Here is an 18,058-nt window from a genome sequence, read left to right as displayed (position 1 = left end):
CCCTCCCTGGTGTTGTCCTCAACTAAATAAAGCTGAGCTTCAACCTTCCGGCTCTCATTATGTGGTTTTAAAAAAAAAAAATGGTGGTTAGGGCCTACTAACGGCTTCTGCCCCTCCCTGGTGTTGTCCTCAACTAAATAAAGCTGAGCTTCAACCTTCCGGCTCTCATTAAGTGGTTTTAAAAAAAAAATGGTGGTTAGGGCCTACTAACGGCTTCTGCCCCTCCCTGGTGTTGCCCTCAACTAAATAAAGCTGAGCTTCAACCTTCTGCTCCAAATTACCATTTTAAAAAATGCAATAGGCTTTTCCGGCCTACTAAAGGTGTCTGCCCCTCCCTGGTGTTGTCCTCAACTGAACAAAGCTGAGCTTCCACATTCTGGCTTTCGCCCTATACTATCAGATATTAAACTGCATTTGGCCTACTAGTGTGGTTAGGCCCTTGAAACAGTGTCTGCTGCTCTTGGGTTTGCTACTCCACTGAACAAAGCAATGCCGCCTGTTTAGTCCTGTTACCAATTTTGAACTGCATGTAGCCTACTTTATTCTTTGGCCCTATATCTGTTTCCTCCTCATCCTGCCCATTGCCCAGCCACTGCTAAATGAGTCTGCTGGTACATTGACCGAGACCACTACATTCCCCTTGTACTCTACACAGCCAGAATCTGTCCCTGCTGAAAGTAAGGTTCCCCTTCCCGCATGTTATACCACCTTACACAGGGACAAAGAGGAAGGTGCAGATGAAAGTGCAGGTTCCTTCATCAGGTGGGGGGGCATACTCGTTGGCGACGTCACTGGCACAGGGCCCCTCAGAGTACGCAAAAGTGTCGCTGCTGGTGGGAGGCGCCCCCGCCATGCAAACACACCGCCGTACTTTGAGGGGCCCTGTGCCAGTGGCAATGCGAACGAGTGGGCCCCCCCCCTGCTTGCTCAGGATCACAGCACTTGCAACTTTTAAATAATTACCTTTCCCTGCAACACCGCCGTGACGTAGTCCGCATTTCCTGGGCCCACGAAAAACTTGAGCCGGCCCTACTCCCCCCACAACTTTTGCCAAATGACCCCCAATTCCCTATGCCCAACTATTATTATAAAGTTAATTAAGATTGACAAGCTTCAGAAACAAGAATGGATGTTTTTGGCATTAAAATGGGCACTGTAGGTGTTTTCCTGGCCTCCACTCACTGCCGACTATGCTTCCCCATTGACTTGCATTGGGTTTCGTGTTTCGGTCGATCCCCGACTTTTAGCGATAATCGGCCGACTGCACTCGACTCGACTCTGGACAAAATCGGGTTTCCCAAAACCCTACTCGATCTTAAAAAAATGAAAGTCGCTCAACCCTACTGATTAGGCATTTACTTGTATACTTTTGCATTACTCAGCAATAGCACTTTATTATATTTATCATATTTCTAGGTTATGCATACTCCTTGGCCCTATACTTGTGTGTGGACCACTTACCATTCCTGAATCTATCTACTATTTATCATGTCCTTATACATGTAATATACAGTATGTGTCTACTGTTGTCACGATTTAATAAAAAATTATATACTTTTATTGGTGGACTTTCTACTCCTTGCCTTCAGTGTTAATAGCCTGCAGTTGTCTGCTTTGCCTTACCTGGTTATTAAAGTAGGCGGGACCCCCACGTCTTTTTTATTTGTTGCTAACAGGAAATATGTTGAGGAAATATGGTGAGAGACGGAGTTTTTTGGTTTTTTCTTTTGCCTTATATACAATTCATTATACAGGAAAATAATAATAATAATAATAATTATTATTATTATTATACAGGAAAAAATGTTTCCCAACCTTTTTTCCCGTATTATTATTTTTATCTTCGGTTTTGTATGTTTTATTGTCAGTCCATAAAAGTGGCATAATAATCTGACAACATTGTTCCCAGCAGTGACTTGGGAGTCACAGATGTGTCCAAGGAAATTCCCTATGCTGTTCTCATTCCAGTTCAGCTGTGTTTCCATCCATTGCAGCAATTTTCTGACCCCCCCTCCCCGGATCACTCTAGTCTGCCAGAAAAATGCTCCAGTGTCCCATTGACTTCCATTAGGCTCATTACTTGAAACGATCACCCGAACATTACAATTTGCTCGACTCGAGTAACGAGCACCTGAAGATTTTAGCGCTATTAGAACGCATAGCTTTATGTAAATACTTTGTGATTATAGTTTTTAGATGCATGCATATATGTAGCATATCCTAAAACATTCACTATAGTATGACACTGCAAAAGTCATTGACCACTAAAAAACAAAACTGCTGCAGCGCATCACTTGTTGCATTCCATTAAAATAAACAATACTATTGATCTTGACAGGGTACTCGATAAAGTCTCAAAGCTAAATATTCTTCAGTAGTACACTGTTAAATCCCAAAGATTTAAAGTATATTAATGATTTTAATAGTTCACTGAAATGTAAAAAATTAGAAACAGATGGCATGTACTCAGTCCAAGTGAATCAATGAAAGTGGCTCGTGTAAACATTTTAAATTCTCAACAGCTAGTAGACTGTATAACCCATTCTTGGGCAAGCATACTGTATATATATATTTTGTTAGCCAATAGATATATTTCATGTATTTATTTATTCATTTGGGCAGTAAATTAGGCGCCAACAATTCAAATACGTCAAAAACAAAGAATATACTTTTTGTTAAAATGTCCTGCACACTAGAGTCTAAGTTTAAAAAAGTTAATCAACGTAACAGCAGTAGAAATGATGCCTAGCAACATATCACCAAGATCATATGAGTGTGTTTACCGTAATTTCTAATTGGCAGCTATAAAACAAAAACAAACAAAAAAAAATGGAAAAACTACAAATAGGTAATAGTTTCTAAACTTATTTTCCAGAATGAAGGGAAAATGACAAAACTTTACACCACAAATCACAACAATAGGCTAAAAGTGGATATGTTATTTAAAGACATGCCCCCTTAAAAAATATGTACTATTTAAAATCAGGTTTTTATTAAAAACATTTTAACATATTTCAATTTTCATATTGGTCACTAGAGCAGACACTAGACTGACTCGTCATACTTTCTGTAGATTACTTCTCAGCTTTACTTTATAGACTGGGACAAAATAAGCAGATTGATTATTGAATTATGAGCTTTTTTGTAGTGAAGGAGTTACAAAAAGGAAGGTTAAAGGGACTCTGTCACCTGAATTTGGCGGGCCCTGTGTCCGGTCTGATGGGCGGTGTTTTCTCTGGTTTCATTCACACCTTCCTTTCCCGCTGGCCGCAATATTGTCTTGAATGTGAGTTGGTTTCCTCCGTAGAACACGCGTGCAATCTTGCCTTGCGCACGCGCAGTATGCTTTGCCCAACTGCGGGCAAAGCTGAAAAGCATTAGTGCGCATGCGCCGATGCACTGTGTCCCGGAAGTATTTCGCTGTCTTCTGCGCAAGCGTGTTCTACGGAGGAAACCAACTAACATGCATATTCTAGAATACCCGATGCATTAGAATCGGGCCACAATCTAGTATACTTATATAAGGCTTTGTATGTAATTTCCATGTCACTCGATGGCCCCTAGAGTTTTCTCTATCTTTCTGGAGATTGTATTAATCTATGAGGATAACTTTGATATTTGATTCATAGCAAATATTGTAACAAACACTCGCTCTGATATACTCTCTGTACAGACAATACAGGAAGGAAGTCGGTACTTACACTATGGCTAACCTGGGAAACCTTTTAAAAATTAAAATAGCTATATTTAAAAAATACCAAATAGAGAAAAAAAAATGATGTGAGATATAATTAACCCCACAATGACTACTCAATTTTTCTAAACTGCTTAGTAGGTATTGAGAGCATGACAGAAAATATGGGGCAATAGCAAAAAAAGAACACAGTTAAAAATCAGGGCTGGGGAGTTGGTAGGCTAAATCTCTGACTCCTCAATTTCCATGACACTGACTCCCTCATACATGGCTCATATTTAAGTTTAAGTGACAAATTTACTGAGGTAAAATGGTAACGTCAGGCTATTAATCATTATTACGATACAATAATCAAGCTATTTAGATAGAACATGCATTATATCTATTGCAATACAACGTACAGCTCTAGAACAAAAAAACTTTTTCATATTTACAATTTATTATACACTCTTCAGTAAGTGTAAAAAAAAATAAAGTTTTCAACAAACACTTACTGAATAACATTTGTGCAGTCTATGAATTTGTTCTGAGAAATAGTATCGCCTCCATCAGATCCTCCTTTATAGATGACTTCAAATCTGACCTAATTTTTTGTTTTAAGGCTAGAGAACAACCTCTCTACACTAACTTGGGTTGGTGGCAAAGCAGTAACCACATGGGCGACATCTCTAACAGTTTCAGGGTGTAAAGGAATTGCCTCGTGCACAGTCAGTTTTGATGAACAATTGAACTCTTCTACTTTGAGAGCAAGTGAAAAATGTTGCTGAAATATGGTCAAACTGTTTTCTATGGGAGTGGAATCTTTTTCCCTGCGACAAAGCTTTGCCTGCTCCATGTCATCCAAATACTTGGCAAAATCAAGCTCCTCATCTGATGAGGATGAAGGAACGGCAGCAGCAGCACTGGCAGGACCCGAGTCCTCTTGCTCTTGGCCATCCTGTAACCCACTCATCCTAACTGCTGCTTCAATCAGAGGTTCTTTTCCTTTAGTAGCTGTTGACCATCCAGCAATATACGATGACCTGGGTCCACCTAAACAGCTGCCTGAAGAATTTTATTTTCTAATAGCAGTGTCTCTCTCCGTTTCATTGAAGCAGCAGTGCCATCTGCGATAAAACCTCCTCTTTGGGACAGGCAAAACAACAAGCTCTTCCACTCCTTTATAAAAAATGCCAGGAGTTAATTCTCAGCTTGTAATTTTTTAGTCACTGTAAATGGGTGATGAAGAAATTCCTTCAATTCAGCCACCTGTGTCCATTGACCTTCATGTAGTGTTACCTGAGGGTTTGGGCATATCTACAAGGAAGAGTTTCAGCTCAAGCAATCACTCAATCATTAAATAGGTGCTGCCCCACCTGAGTGGCTTGATCCACATTTGCCCCTATTCCTGCATGTCTCTTCAAGATGGAATCAATTTTAGTGGTTCTGTGTTATGACCCCAATGGCGAGGGTCTCAGAGGAACGTGGAAGTCTGCAGAATACAAAAATCCAGCTCATAGGGTAGTGGTAACTGGGTTGACCATATATCTACTCCTAACGCCAACACTAGAAGTAGCCGGGGATCATTCCTACGTTGATTCTAGATGACACGCGCCAGCCGGAGAATCTAGCTACCCCTAGTAGAGGAAAACAAAGACCTTTCTTGCCTCCAGAGAAGGGGACCCCAAAGCTGGATAGAAGCCCCCCACAAATAATGACGGTGAGATAAGAGGAAATGACAAACACAGAAATGAACCAGGTTTAGCACAGAGAGGCCCGCTTACTGATAGCAGAATAAAGAAAGGTAACTTATATGGTCAACAAAAACCCTATCAAAATCCACACTGGAAATTCAAGAACCCCCGAACCGTCTAACGGTCCGGGGGGAGAACACCAGCCCCCCTAGAGCTTCCAGCAAAGGTCAGGATAAAGATTAGGAACAAGCTGGACAAAAATACAAAACCAAAACAAATAGCAAAAAGCAAAAGGCAGACTTAGCTGATATAACTGGAACCAGGATCAGTAGACAAGAGCACAGCAGACTAGCTCTGATAACTACGTTGCCAGGCATTGAACTGAAGGTCCAGGGAGCTTATATAGCAACACCCCTAACTAACGACCCAGGTGCGGATAAAAGGAATGACAGAAAAACCAGAGTCAAAAAACTAGTAACCACTAGAGGGAGCAAAAAGCAAATTCACAACAGTACCCCCCCCTTAGTGAGGGGTCACCGAACCCTCACCACGACCACCAGGGCGATCAGGATGAGCGGCATGAAAGGCACGAACTAAATCGGCCGCATGAACATCAGAGGCGACCACCCAGGAATTATCCTCCTGACCATAGCCCTTCCACTTGACCAGGTACTGAAGCCTCCGCCTGGAGAGGCGAGAATCCAAGATCTTCTCCACCACGTACTCCAACTCGCCCTCAACCAACACCGGAGCAGGAGGCTCAGCAGAAGGAACTACAGGCACAATGTACCGCCGCAACAAGGACCTATGAAATACATTGTGAATAGCAAACGACACAGGAAGATCCAGACGAAAAGATACAGGATTAAGGATTTCCAATATCTTGTAAGGCCCAATAAAACGAGGTTTAAATTTGGGAGAGGAGACCTTCATAGGAACAAAGCGGGAAGAAAGCCATACCAAATCCCCAACGCGTAGTCGGGGACCCACACCGCGGCGGCGGTTGGCAAAGCGCTGAGCCTTCTCCTGTGACAACTTCAAGTTGTCCACCACATGATTCCAGATCTGCTGCAACCTATCCACCACAGAATCCACCCCAGGACAGTCAGAAGGCTCCACATGACCCGAAGAAAAGCGAGGATGGAAACCAGAGTTGCAGAAAAAAGGCGAAACCAAGGTGGCGGAACTAGCCCGATTATTAAGGGCAAACTCAGCCAACGGCAAGAATGTCACCCAATCGTCCTGATCAGCAGAGACAAAACACCTCAAATAAGCCTCCAAAGTCTGATTGGTTCGCTCCGTCTGTCCATTAGTCTGAGGATGGAAAGCAGACGAAAACGACAAATCAATGCCCATCCTACTACAAAAGGATCGCCAGAACCTGGAAACGAACTGGGATCCTCTGTCTGACACAATATTCTCAGGGATGCCGTGCAAACGAACCACGTTCTGGAAAAACACAGGAACCAGATCGGAAGAGGAAGGCAGCTTAGGCAAAGGAACCAAATGGACCATCTTGGAGAAGCGATCACATATCACCCAGATAACGGACATGCCCTGAGATAGCGGAAGATCAGAAATGAAATCCATGGAGATATGTGTCCAAGGTCTCTTCGGGACAGGCAAGGGCAAGAGCAAACCGCTGGCACGAGAACAGCAAGGCTTAGCTCGAGCACAAGTCCCACAGGACTGCACAAATGACCGCACATCCCTTGACAAGGAAGTCCACCAAAAGGACCTGGCCACCAGATCTCTGGTGCTAAAAATTCCCGGGTGACCTGCCAACACCGAGGAATGAACCTCGGAAATGACTCTGCTGGTCCACTTATCCGGGACAAACAGTCTGTCAGGTGGACAAGACTCAGGCCTATCAGCCTGAAATCTCTGCAACACACGTCGCAGATCCGGAGAAATAGCTGACAAGATAACTCCATCTTTAAGAATACCAACAGGATCAGCGACTCCAGGAGCATCAGGCACAAAGCTCCTAGAAAGAGCATCGGCCTTCACATTCTTTGAACCTGGTAAATACGAGACAACAAAATCAAAGCGGGAGAAAAACAATGACCAGCGGGCCTGTCTCGGATTAAGGCGTTTAGCAGACTCGAGATACATCAGATTTTTGTGATCAGTCAAGACCACCACACGATGCTTAGCACCCTCGAGCCAATGACGCCACTCCTCAAATGCCCATTTCATGGCCAACAACTCCCGATTGCCCACATCATAATTTCGCTCGGCAGGCGAAAACTTCCTAGAGAAAAAGGCACAAGGTTTCATAACAGAGCAACCAAGGCCTCTCTGCGACAAAACGGCCCCTGCCCCAATCTCCGAAGCATCCACCTCAACCTGAAAGGGAAGTGAGACGTCAGGCTGGCACAAAACAGGCGCCGAAGTAAACCGGCGTTTCAACTCCTGGAAAGCCTCCACGGCAGCAGGAGCCCAGTTAGCTACATCGGAGCCCTTCTTGGTCATATCCGTCAAAGGTTTCACAATGCTAGAAAAATTAGCGATAAAACGACGGTAGAAGTTAGCGAAGCCCAAGAACTTCTGAAGACTCTTAACTGACGAGGGCTGAGTCCAATCAAGAATAGCTCGGACCTTGACTGGGTCCATCTCCACAGCAGAAGGGGAAAAAATGAATCCCAAAAAGGGAACCTTCTGTACACCAAAGAGACACTTTGAGCCCTTGACAAACAAAGAATTTTCACGCAAAATTTTAAAGACCAACCTGACCTGCTCCACATGCGAATCCCAATTATCAGAAAAAACCAAAATATCATCCAGATAAACAATCAGAAATTTATCCAGATACTTCCGGAAAATGTCATGCATAAAGGACTGAAAAACTGAAGGCGCATTGGAGAGCCCAAAAGGCATCACCAAGTACTCAAAATGACCTTCGGGCGTATTGAATGCGGTTTTCCATTCATCACCTTGCTTAATGCGCACAAGGTTGTACGCACCACGAAGGTCTATCTTGGTGAACCACTTGGCACCCTTAATCCGGGCAAACAAGTCAGACAACAGCGGTAAAGGATACTGAAATTTGACAGTGATCTTATTTAAAAGCCGATAATCAATACAAGGTCTCAAAGATCCGTCCTTTTTTGCCACAAAAAAGAATCCCGCACCAAGAGGGGAAGAAGACGGACGAATATGTCCTTTCTCCAGAGACTCCTTGATATATGAACGCATAGCGGTATGTTCAGGTACCGACAGATTAAACAGTCTTCCCTTAGGAAATTTACTGCCTGGGATCAAATCTATAGCACAGTCACAGTCCCTATGAGGAGGCAGTGCACTGGACTCAGACTCACTGAAGACATCCTGATAATCAGACAAATACTCCGGAACTTCCGAAGGCGTAGAAGAAGCAATAGACACAGGCAGGGAATCCCCATGAATACCACGACAGCCCCAACTTGAGACTGACATAGCCTTCCAGTCCAGGACTGGATTATGGGTCTGTAACCATGGCAGCCCTAAAACAACCAAATCATGCATTTTATGTAAAACCAGGAAACGTATCACCTCGCGGTGTTCAGGAGTCATGCACATGGTAACCTGTGTCCAATACTGCGGTTTATTTGCTGCCAATGGTGTAGCATCAATACCCCTAAGAGGTATAGGATTTTCTAATGGTTCAAGAGTAAAACCACAGCGCTTAGCAAATGAGAGATCCATGAGACTCAGGGCAGCACCTGAATCTACAAACGCCATGACAGGATAAGATGACAGTGAGCAAATCAAAGTTACAGACAGAATAAATTTAGGTTGCAAATTACCAACGGTGACAGGACTAACAACCTTAGCTATACGTTTAGAGCATGCTGAGATAACATGTGTAGAATCACCACAGTAGTAGCACAAGCCATTCCGGCGTCTATGAATTTTCCGCTCATTTCTAGTCAGGATTCTATCACATTGCATTAAATCAGGTGTCTGTTCAGACAACACCATGAGGGAATTTGCGGTTTTTCTATCACATTGTACCGAATTAGGTGTCTGTTCAGACAACACCATGAGGGAATTTGCGGTTTTGCGCTCCCGCAACCGCCGGTCAATTTGAATAGCCAGTGCCATGGTATCATTCAGACCTGTGGGAATGGGAAAACCCACCATAACATTCTTAATGGCTTCAGAAAGGCCATTTCTAAAATTAGCGGTCAGTGCACACTCGTTCCAATGTGTCAGCACGGACCATTTCCGAAATTTTTGGCAATACACTTCAGCCTCGTCTCGCCCCTGAGACATAGCCAGCAAGGCCTTTTCTGCCTGAATCTCAAGATTGGGTTCCTCATAAAGTAAACCGAGCGCCAGAAAAAACGCATCAAGATCAGCCAATGCCGGATCTCCTGGCGCCAGCGAAAAAGCCCAATCCTGAGGGTCGCCCCGTAAGAACGAAATAACAATTTTTACTTGCTGAGCAGAATCTCCAGATGAACAGGGTCTCAGGGACAAAAACAATTTACAATTATTCACGAAATTCCTAAACTTAAACCTGTCTCCGGAAAACAGTTCAGGAATCGGTATTTTAGGTTCTGACCTAGGATTTCTGATAACATAGTCTTGTATGCCCTGCACACGAGTAGCCAGCTGGTCCACACTTGTAATCAAGGTCTGGACATTCATGTCTGCAGCAAGCATAGCCACTCTGAGGTAAAGGGGAAGAAGAAAAAAAAAAACTCAGAATCTTCTTTCTTATAATCCCTCTTCTGCAATGCATTAAACATTTAATATGGGCCTGGCAAACTGTTATGACCCCAATGGCGAGGGTCTCAGAGGAACGTGGAAGTCTGCAGAATACAAAAATCCAGCTCATAGGGTAGTGGTAACTGGGTTGACCATATATCTACTCCTAACGCCAACACTAGAAGTAGCCGGGGATCATTCCTACGTTGATTCTAGATGACACGCGCCAGCCGGAGAATCTAGCTACCCCTAGTAGAGGAAAACAAAGACCTTTCTTGCCTCCAGAGAAGGGGACCCCAAAGCTGGATAGAAGCCCCCCACAAATAATGACGGTGAGATAAGAGGAAATGACAAACACAGAAATGAACCAGGTTTAGCACAGAGAGGCCCGCTTACTGATAGCAGAATAAAGAAAGGTAACTTATATGGTCAACAAAAACCCTATCAAAATCCACACTGGAAATTCAAGAACCCCCGAACCGTCTAACGGTCCGGGGGGAGAACACCAGCCCCCCTAGAGCTTCCAGCAAAGGTCAGGATAAAGATTAGGAACAAGCTGGACAAAAATACAAAACCAAAACAAATAGCAAAAAGCAAAAGGCAGACTTAGCTGATATAACTGGAACCAGGATCAGTAGACAAGAGCACAGCAGACTAGCTCTGATAACTACGTTGCCAGGCATTGAACTGAAGGTCCAGGGAGCTTATATAGCAACACCCCTAACTAACGACCCAGGTGCGGATAAAAGGAATGACAGAAAAACCAGAGTCAAAAAACTAGTAACCACTAGAGGGAGCAAAAAGCAAATTCACAACAGTTCTGTCAGCAATAGCCAATTTCCTCATTTTGCTAATCAAAGTTCCAGCATGTCCCTCTTGCAGACTATATCTCTTATTGCCAGCTGCAGCGTGTGCACAACACAGCGTATGTGATGAACAGGAAAGAGGTGTGAAGAAGCTTCAACAAGATCATCTAACTGTGAAGAATCATTTTGCTGTTCTTCTGTAGTAGTATCTGCTTGTTCCTCCATTATGGGAACAGGACTGTGGCCTTCCATCTCCAACATACTGAATGTGAAATGTTCTTCTAGCTACTGTTCACCTTCATTATTTTCATTCATCAGTAATTGTACTTCTCATGTTTGCAGCACTATCAGTTACACTAGCAAGAACCTGTTTTTTTTAGTTCATAATCTTGCAGAACTTTTTCCACTATGGTATGGAGAAACTGGCTGCTGTGATAAGCTGAAGTATCTTTTACTGCCAGCATCTTAGCAACAATTTTTTTGTTGTCACAAACATATCAAACTTTGATAGCAAAATAGTTCACTCTGACGTGTGCAGGCATCCATTTAAAGAAACACAAAGCGTCTCTTGAGAGTCTTTTTAAGATCTTCCTTTTGCTTAAGGGCTTCTTCTATCACTAATTTTCTAATACTTTCTCTTTCAAGAGAAACACCAAGTTTGTGGGTGATTTCTCCATTAAGAGCTGTAAAAGCTGGTTGTGCAAATAATGATAATGGTGTCCTTCACAAGCTCCATTAGCTATCTTTTAAACACATCTTCTGTCATTGTTACAGTAACTGTCACTTACAAAATATCTTGTAACTGACGAGAGAGAGAGAGAGAGAGAGAGAGAGAGAGAGAGAGAGAAAGAGAGATTTTTCCCGGACTTGAAAATCCTTGCAGGCGTGCTCAGAGAAAAACTGCATCCGTCGCTGGATTCCAGTGTGCGATGGATCCTGCGTCCATAGGCTTCCATTCTACTGAATGACGTATGCCGCAGGATCCATCGCTACACGTTTTCCCGACGCAGACAAAAAACATTACAATGAACATTTTTTCCAGACGGTCCACCAAAACACGACGGATCCGATGCGACATGTGGCCATCCGTCGTGATCCGTCGTGATCCGTCGCCAATACAAGTCTATGGGAAAATGCAGGATCCTGCAAATTATTTTGCATTATCCTGCATTCTCAAAAATCGATGGATTGTGATGGGAGCTGAAAGACGGAAGTGTGAAAGTAGCCTAAGATGCTCTTTCCTCCTCCTTTGCCTGGCAAGAATTGCTGGTCTCTGGTTTCTTGGTGCTGCTGTGATCTTTTTCAATCACAGCTTTGTAAACTTCTGGGTGATGTCTTCTTAGATTGGAAGCTCTTGAAGGAGCAATTTTATCACTGCCTGATTTTGGTATCACAGGATTTGTTTTCATCTGGGTCACTTATACACTGACACACAAAATGTTTTTTATCTTGAGTCACAGTAAAATGTTCAAATACAGCTGACTTCAAAAGATGCTTCTTAGACATTTTGTAATTATGTAAATTCACTCTCAAAACAATTTTGTCCTGTTAAAAAAAATAAGGTATATTGTAATTCTTGCAAGAATAGGGAATCATGCATTGTATAATTTAGGATATAAATAAAACAATCTTTGCATAAATCAATAGGACAGATGATAAGTATAAAGTTTGTAAAATATGTTAGATAGCTTTATGCTGAACTTTCAATGTCAGGCTTGTCTCAGGGTACATCTCACTAAATGCTTCACATCATTTCTTCACAGTCTATGAAGAGGGGAGGAGGGAGGGAGCAGGTTTGTGCTGAATCAAATTGCAGAACACACACACAAATATATACAGTTAAGTCCATATATATTTGGACAGAGACAACATTTTTCTAATTTTGATTATAGACATTACCACAATGAATTTTAAACAAAACAATTCAGATGCAGTTGAAGTTCAGACTTTTAGCTTTCATTTGAGGGTATCCACATTAAAATTGGATGAAGGGTTTAGGAGTTTTAGCTCCTTAGCATGTGCCACTCCTAAACTCTTCATCCAATTTTAATGTGGATACCCTCAAATGAAAGCTGAAAGTCTGAACTTCAACTGCATCTGAATTGTTTTGTTTAAAATTCATTGTGCTAATGTCTATAACCAAAATTAGAAAAATGTTGTCTCTGTTCAAATATATATGGACTTAACTGTATGTCCTCATCGATCCTGTTACTGTATTTCTGAATTTGAGATGTTAGAAAACAGTTTTTCCCCTTATATTCTATGTATATTGCATATAAGTCATCAGGGCAGCTAATTTCTCCAAACATGAGCTAAGGCTGGTTTCACACTTGCGTTTTGATCTGCAGCGTTTTAAAAAAAAACCGCATGTGGTGAAAAAACGCATGTAAACGTGTGCAAACACTGCGTTTTTTAGACGCATGCGTTTTTGCATGAAGAAAAAAAAAAGTGGCGTTTTGACGCGTTTACATGCGTTTTTTCCTGCGTTTGCATTTTTGAAACGCATGCAGAGAAGTGTGTGACAGCTGCCAATCATCAAAATCAACTAGAAAACCCACTATTAATAGAATTACATAGGGTTAGGGTTAGGTTTAGGGTTAGGATCCCTAGGGTTAGGGTTAGGGGTAGCTTTTTATTAGAAGAATGTCCTGGTCACCAGGTCACTGATAAGCCAACCCCCACCATCAAGGTGATAAAGGGATCCAAACCCTAACCCTACCCCTAACCCTAGGGATCCAAACCCTAACCCTAACCCTACCCCTACCCCTAACCAAAAGCATAACCCTTGGGATCCTAACCCTAACCCTTACCCTAGGGATCCTAACCCTAACCCAAAGGGTTAGGATCCTAACCCTAACCCTAAGGGTTAGGGTTAGGATCCCAAGGGTTAGGGTTAGGATCCCTAGGGTTACTAGGGATCCTAACGTTAGGGTTAGGGTTAGGATCCCTAGTAACCCAAGGGTTAGGGTTTTCTTGTTTTTTTTGTGTTTTCTTGTGTTTTTCTATAGAAATGCATGCGTTTAAAAATGCATGCAAACGCATGTGCTTAAAAACGCAGGCGTTTACATAGACAGCAATACATTTTTTTGCCGCGAATAAACGCATGCGTTTTTTTGCGGCAAAAAAAGCCACTAGAAATTACTACAGGTTGCATTTCTGCAACTAAACGCACGCGTCAAAAAACACATGCATTGCCGAAAACGCGTCGAAGCGCATGCTAAAAAAAGCATGCGTTTTTTAATGTTAAGTATAAAAAAAAACCGCATGCGTTTTTTAGCGCTAAAACGCTGCAGATCAAAACACAAGTGTGAAACCAGCCTAAGAGGAAAAACAAGCTAAAACATCAAGCATACAGAGACAACATATACTGGACTATTGATTTATGCACAGTTTATTAAAAGTTTAACTATGCTTTAAGAAGTACTTGCCTTAATGCTGCTTTCCTGTTCACTCCAGACATTCTGAGATAAATACAGGCATTCTTTCCCTGTGTGTTTGTTATTTTTCCCCTTATCTGTAGAGGAGGAGCTTCACTACTTGTAATGAGCTGGTCGGCTGTGACTGTTCTGTTATCATTGACATAGAATCTGTGACAGACACTGCCCCCATGTGGCCAGAAGTTATACCTATGCCGAATGTGATTACAGAGAAACAAACTGTATTGGCTAAGCTCCCCCCTGTTATGTCATGTGACCAGGAAGGAGGGAGAGAAGAAGGAGAGCCCGGGAAACTTCTCTGTGCAGAGAGAAGTCTGTGTATGCTGGTGCCCTCCTGTAGATGCGACATAGGAGATTGCCTGGACGATTCCCCTCTCTTGGAAGCTGACATCCAGATTGTTCCCAGCTCCCACACTGCAGAGCACTCAGCGGTGACATCTTCACAGATCCTGGAGCCCATGAACTGTAAGCGGGTCCTCTGTTGAGAGGCCGAACACCCCACCTTTACCTGCTGAACCCCCAAGGATTACAGTCTGGACCTGAGAGACAGAGTTTTGTTCACTCCCTGTTGTTTTCTCCTCGGCTGGAGCGTCTCCCTGCAGTGACAGACAGGCCTGCGACGTGGGAAGATTACCTCCTGGAGTAAAGGAACTGGTAACGTGTGGATAGGGACAGTGAGGGATAGTTTGTTATTACACGTTAATTCTGTGAATAGGCATTTTTTGTATTGTCTACAATTGTGTTCCGCTGTGTTAAGAAAATGTTTAACAGTAAAAATACGTTTGTTAAGATGGAATCTGAGTGTGGAAGTTTTGCTGGGCCAGATCATGGATATGCATGGGCGGCCTTGCCCTCGTCCACTTCATCTGGCATAGTCGGCAGGATCTGTGCCCAGTAGGATTCCCACCCAGGCCCAGTATACAGTCAGAAACCGCCGCCGGTGTCCATTGTAAACCAGGTCAGGAAATTTGGCGGGCGAAACTACCCCGTACCAGAGTGGGCGGAACAAGTGCGGATACTGGGAGAAATGTATAATATTGACCCTAAGACCTTGGCAGAAATGGCGGTACTGACGCTAGAGGGGGAGGCATGGACGACAGTCAGACTGGAGATGGTCAGGGGGCAGCGTGTGTTGGAGGATTTGGTGCAGGTGCTGGAAAAGACCTATGGACCTACTACGTACCAGGGAACACTGCGATACCTGTTCTTTAGACGGACACAGCTTGAATGGGAGGACATTCCCCAATATGCAAATGCCCTTCAGGTACTCCTTGAACAAGTCTGTGCAAGAGGGGAACAACTGGCTACTATAGCTCCTCGTGACCTGGTACTGAGAGACCAATTCGTTATAGGGCTGAGAGACCAGTATCTTAACCGTACGCTACAGAACTTGATTCGGATGACGCCGACTCTCACCTTCACTGAAGTTAAGCAGGAAGCCATAGAACGTTCTAGGGGACCCGTCATGGATGTGGGGACTCAAAGCGCTGCGTGCAGATCCATATTAAACAGTAAACAGCCCAACAGTGACACCGAGGAGCTGAAACAGATGGTAGCAGATTTACAGCAACAGGTGTCACAGTGAACACTAGAACGACAGAGAGACCAGCGGATACGACCTAGCCGTCCCGCGGGACTGTGTTGGTCATGTGGTGACCCTCGCCACAGGGCGAATCGTTGTCCTCAACGAACAAACCATCAGTTACCACGACGAACAGAATATCAGCTACATCCACAAGCAGAGCCCCCACGCCAGGTCTCACCACAATGGCCGCCGTTAAACTAGACACCCCTGCAGCTGAGGTTCGAGCAGCAGGGGGGGACAGAGAATGGGGTGTAGAAAAACAGAACCAGCAATGGAGTACTCTTGCCTCGAGTAGTCCTATACTTGAAGTCCTTCTGGAGGGAGTTGCGGTGCAAGGATTGATGGACACTGGGTCGCAAGTGACCACGATCTCTGAACAGTTTTATGAAAAGTACCTCAAACCAAGAACTGCTTGTGATCCAGATACCACCATTAAGATAATTGCGGCTAATAACCTACCCATTCCAGTAACCGGAGTCGCCTGGATGGATACGAAGGCCTGTGGACAAAACCTAGGGAAACGAGGAATTGTCAAGGAAGGCTTCGGCTCCGAGACCCCAGTAATAATTGGAATGAATATCTTGAAAGACCTAGATCTTATGCTGTTGACAAGAAAAGGGCCCAAGTACTGGCAGAAAGTTACCAAACATAAACCGACTCGTCTGGCATTCCAGCGCGTAATCCGGACCGTTGGACTTCAACAGATGGCAAAGGAACAACTACCCCTAGCAGCCGTTAAAGTGCCCCGCTGTACTCGGATTACTTTGCCCGCTGAAAAAGAGACAGTCATTTCCCTGCCTCTTAACACCAACCGACAATTTGAAGGAGTTGAAGTGTTAATCGAGCCGAGGGCTCCAAGTGGGGGTAAGCTAAACCCACTAGTCGCCCGCACCCTAGCCGTCGTGAGGAACGGAAGAGTCCCTGTCAGGCTAAACAACACCGCAGACGTAGGTGTAGCTCTCGAGGCTGGCACGCAACTTGCCAGAGTATATGCTCTACCCACAGAAGTGAACCCCATGGGACCCTTACAATTCACCCCGTCTACAGAAGATGGCCGGACGGTAACTGTCTCAGCCATAAATGCTCAAGCAGATGATGAAGACATTGGGCGAAAACTACTGGAAAAAGTGCAACTGGACCCGTCCCAGTACACCAAACAGGAAGTGTCTCAAATGGAGAAACTACTGCGAGAACACCAAGACTCCTTTGCAAAGCATGACACCGACTTCGGGTACACCACCAGTATCCAACACGAGATTCCCACGGGTGATACTGCCCCTATTCGCGAGAGGTACCGACAAATACCACCTCAACAATACCAGGAGGTGAAAAGCCTCTTAGAATCTATGCTACATGCCGGAGTGGTGCGGGAGAGCCAGAGCCCATGGGCTGCACCCGTGGTGATAGTCAAAAAGAAAGATGGATCCCTGAGATTTTGCGTAGACTACCATCGGTTGAACGCTTGCACGATCCGGGACTCCTATCCACTCCCCCGGATCGAAGAGTCACTGACCGCCCTGAAAAAGGCCAAATATTTTTCGTCTCTAGACTTGGCCAGTGGATATTGGCAGGTCCCCATGAGTGAGAAGGACAGAGAAAAGACCGCCTTCATCCTTCCCATGGGCCTGTACGAGTTTGACCGGATGCCATTCGGGTTGAGTAACGCACCAGGGACCTTTCAGAGACTGATGGAACGCTGTCTGGGAGATTTCAACTTCGAATTCACGCTGATATACCTTGACGACATCGTGGTATACTCCGCCACCTTCGAGGATCATCTTCACAAGCTTGGCAAAGTGTTCCAGCGCTTGAAGAAACACGGCCTGAAGTTGAAGCCCAGCAAGTGCCGTCTATTCCAGCAGGAGATCGATTACCTGGGGCACCGGATCTCGGCCGAAGGTGTCCAACCCTCTCCAGAGAAGATAGCAGCTGTCCAAGAGTGGCCACAGCCAACTACCATCAAAGAAGTCCAGGCTTTCCTGGGGCTAGCGGGCTATTACCGCCGATTTGTCAAGGACTTTGCCCGGCTTGCGGAACCACTGCATGAGACCCTCCGAGGGACCGCGAACAGTCCCAGAGGACAACGCATCAGCTGGGGGCCCGACCAAGAAAAATCCTTCCGGGCGCTTCAAGCTGCTCTGACATCACCCCCTATTCTGGCATTTGCA

At 44.3% G+C, this 18,058-nt stretch overlaps 1 protein-coding gene across 3 annotated transcripts in view; it reads right to left on the bottom strand.

The window, feature by feature from the left end:
* BMPR1B (bone morphogenetic protein receptor type 1B) overlaps window positions 1–18,058 on the bottom strand; it is a 739,804-nt gene that overhangs the window by 644,286 nt on the left and 77,460 nt on the right. The gene's annotated exons all lie outside the window — the stretch shown is intronic.

The sequence above is a fragment of the Ranitomeya variabilis genome, chromosome 1 (genome assembly GCF_051348905.1).
Source record: "Ranitomeya variabilis isolate aRanVar5 chromosome 1, aRanVar5.hap1, whole genome shotgun sequence".
NCBI lineage: Eukaryota > Metazoa > Chordata > Amphibia > Anura > Dendrobatidae > Ranitomeya > Ranitomeya variabilis.
The sequence above is the reverse complement of the archived record's forward strand: the minus strand, read 5'-3'. Positions and strand labels throughout refer to the sequence as shown.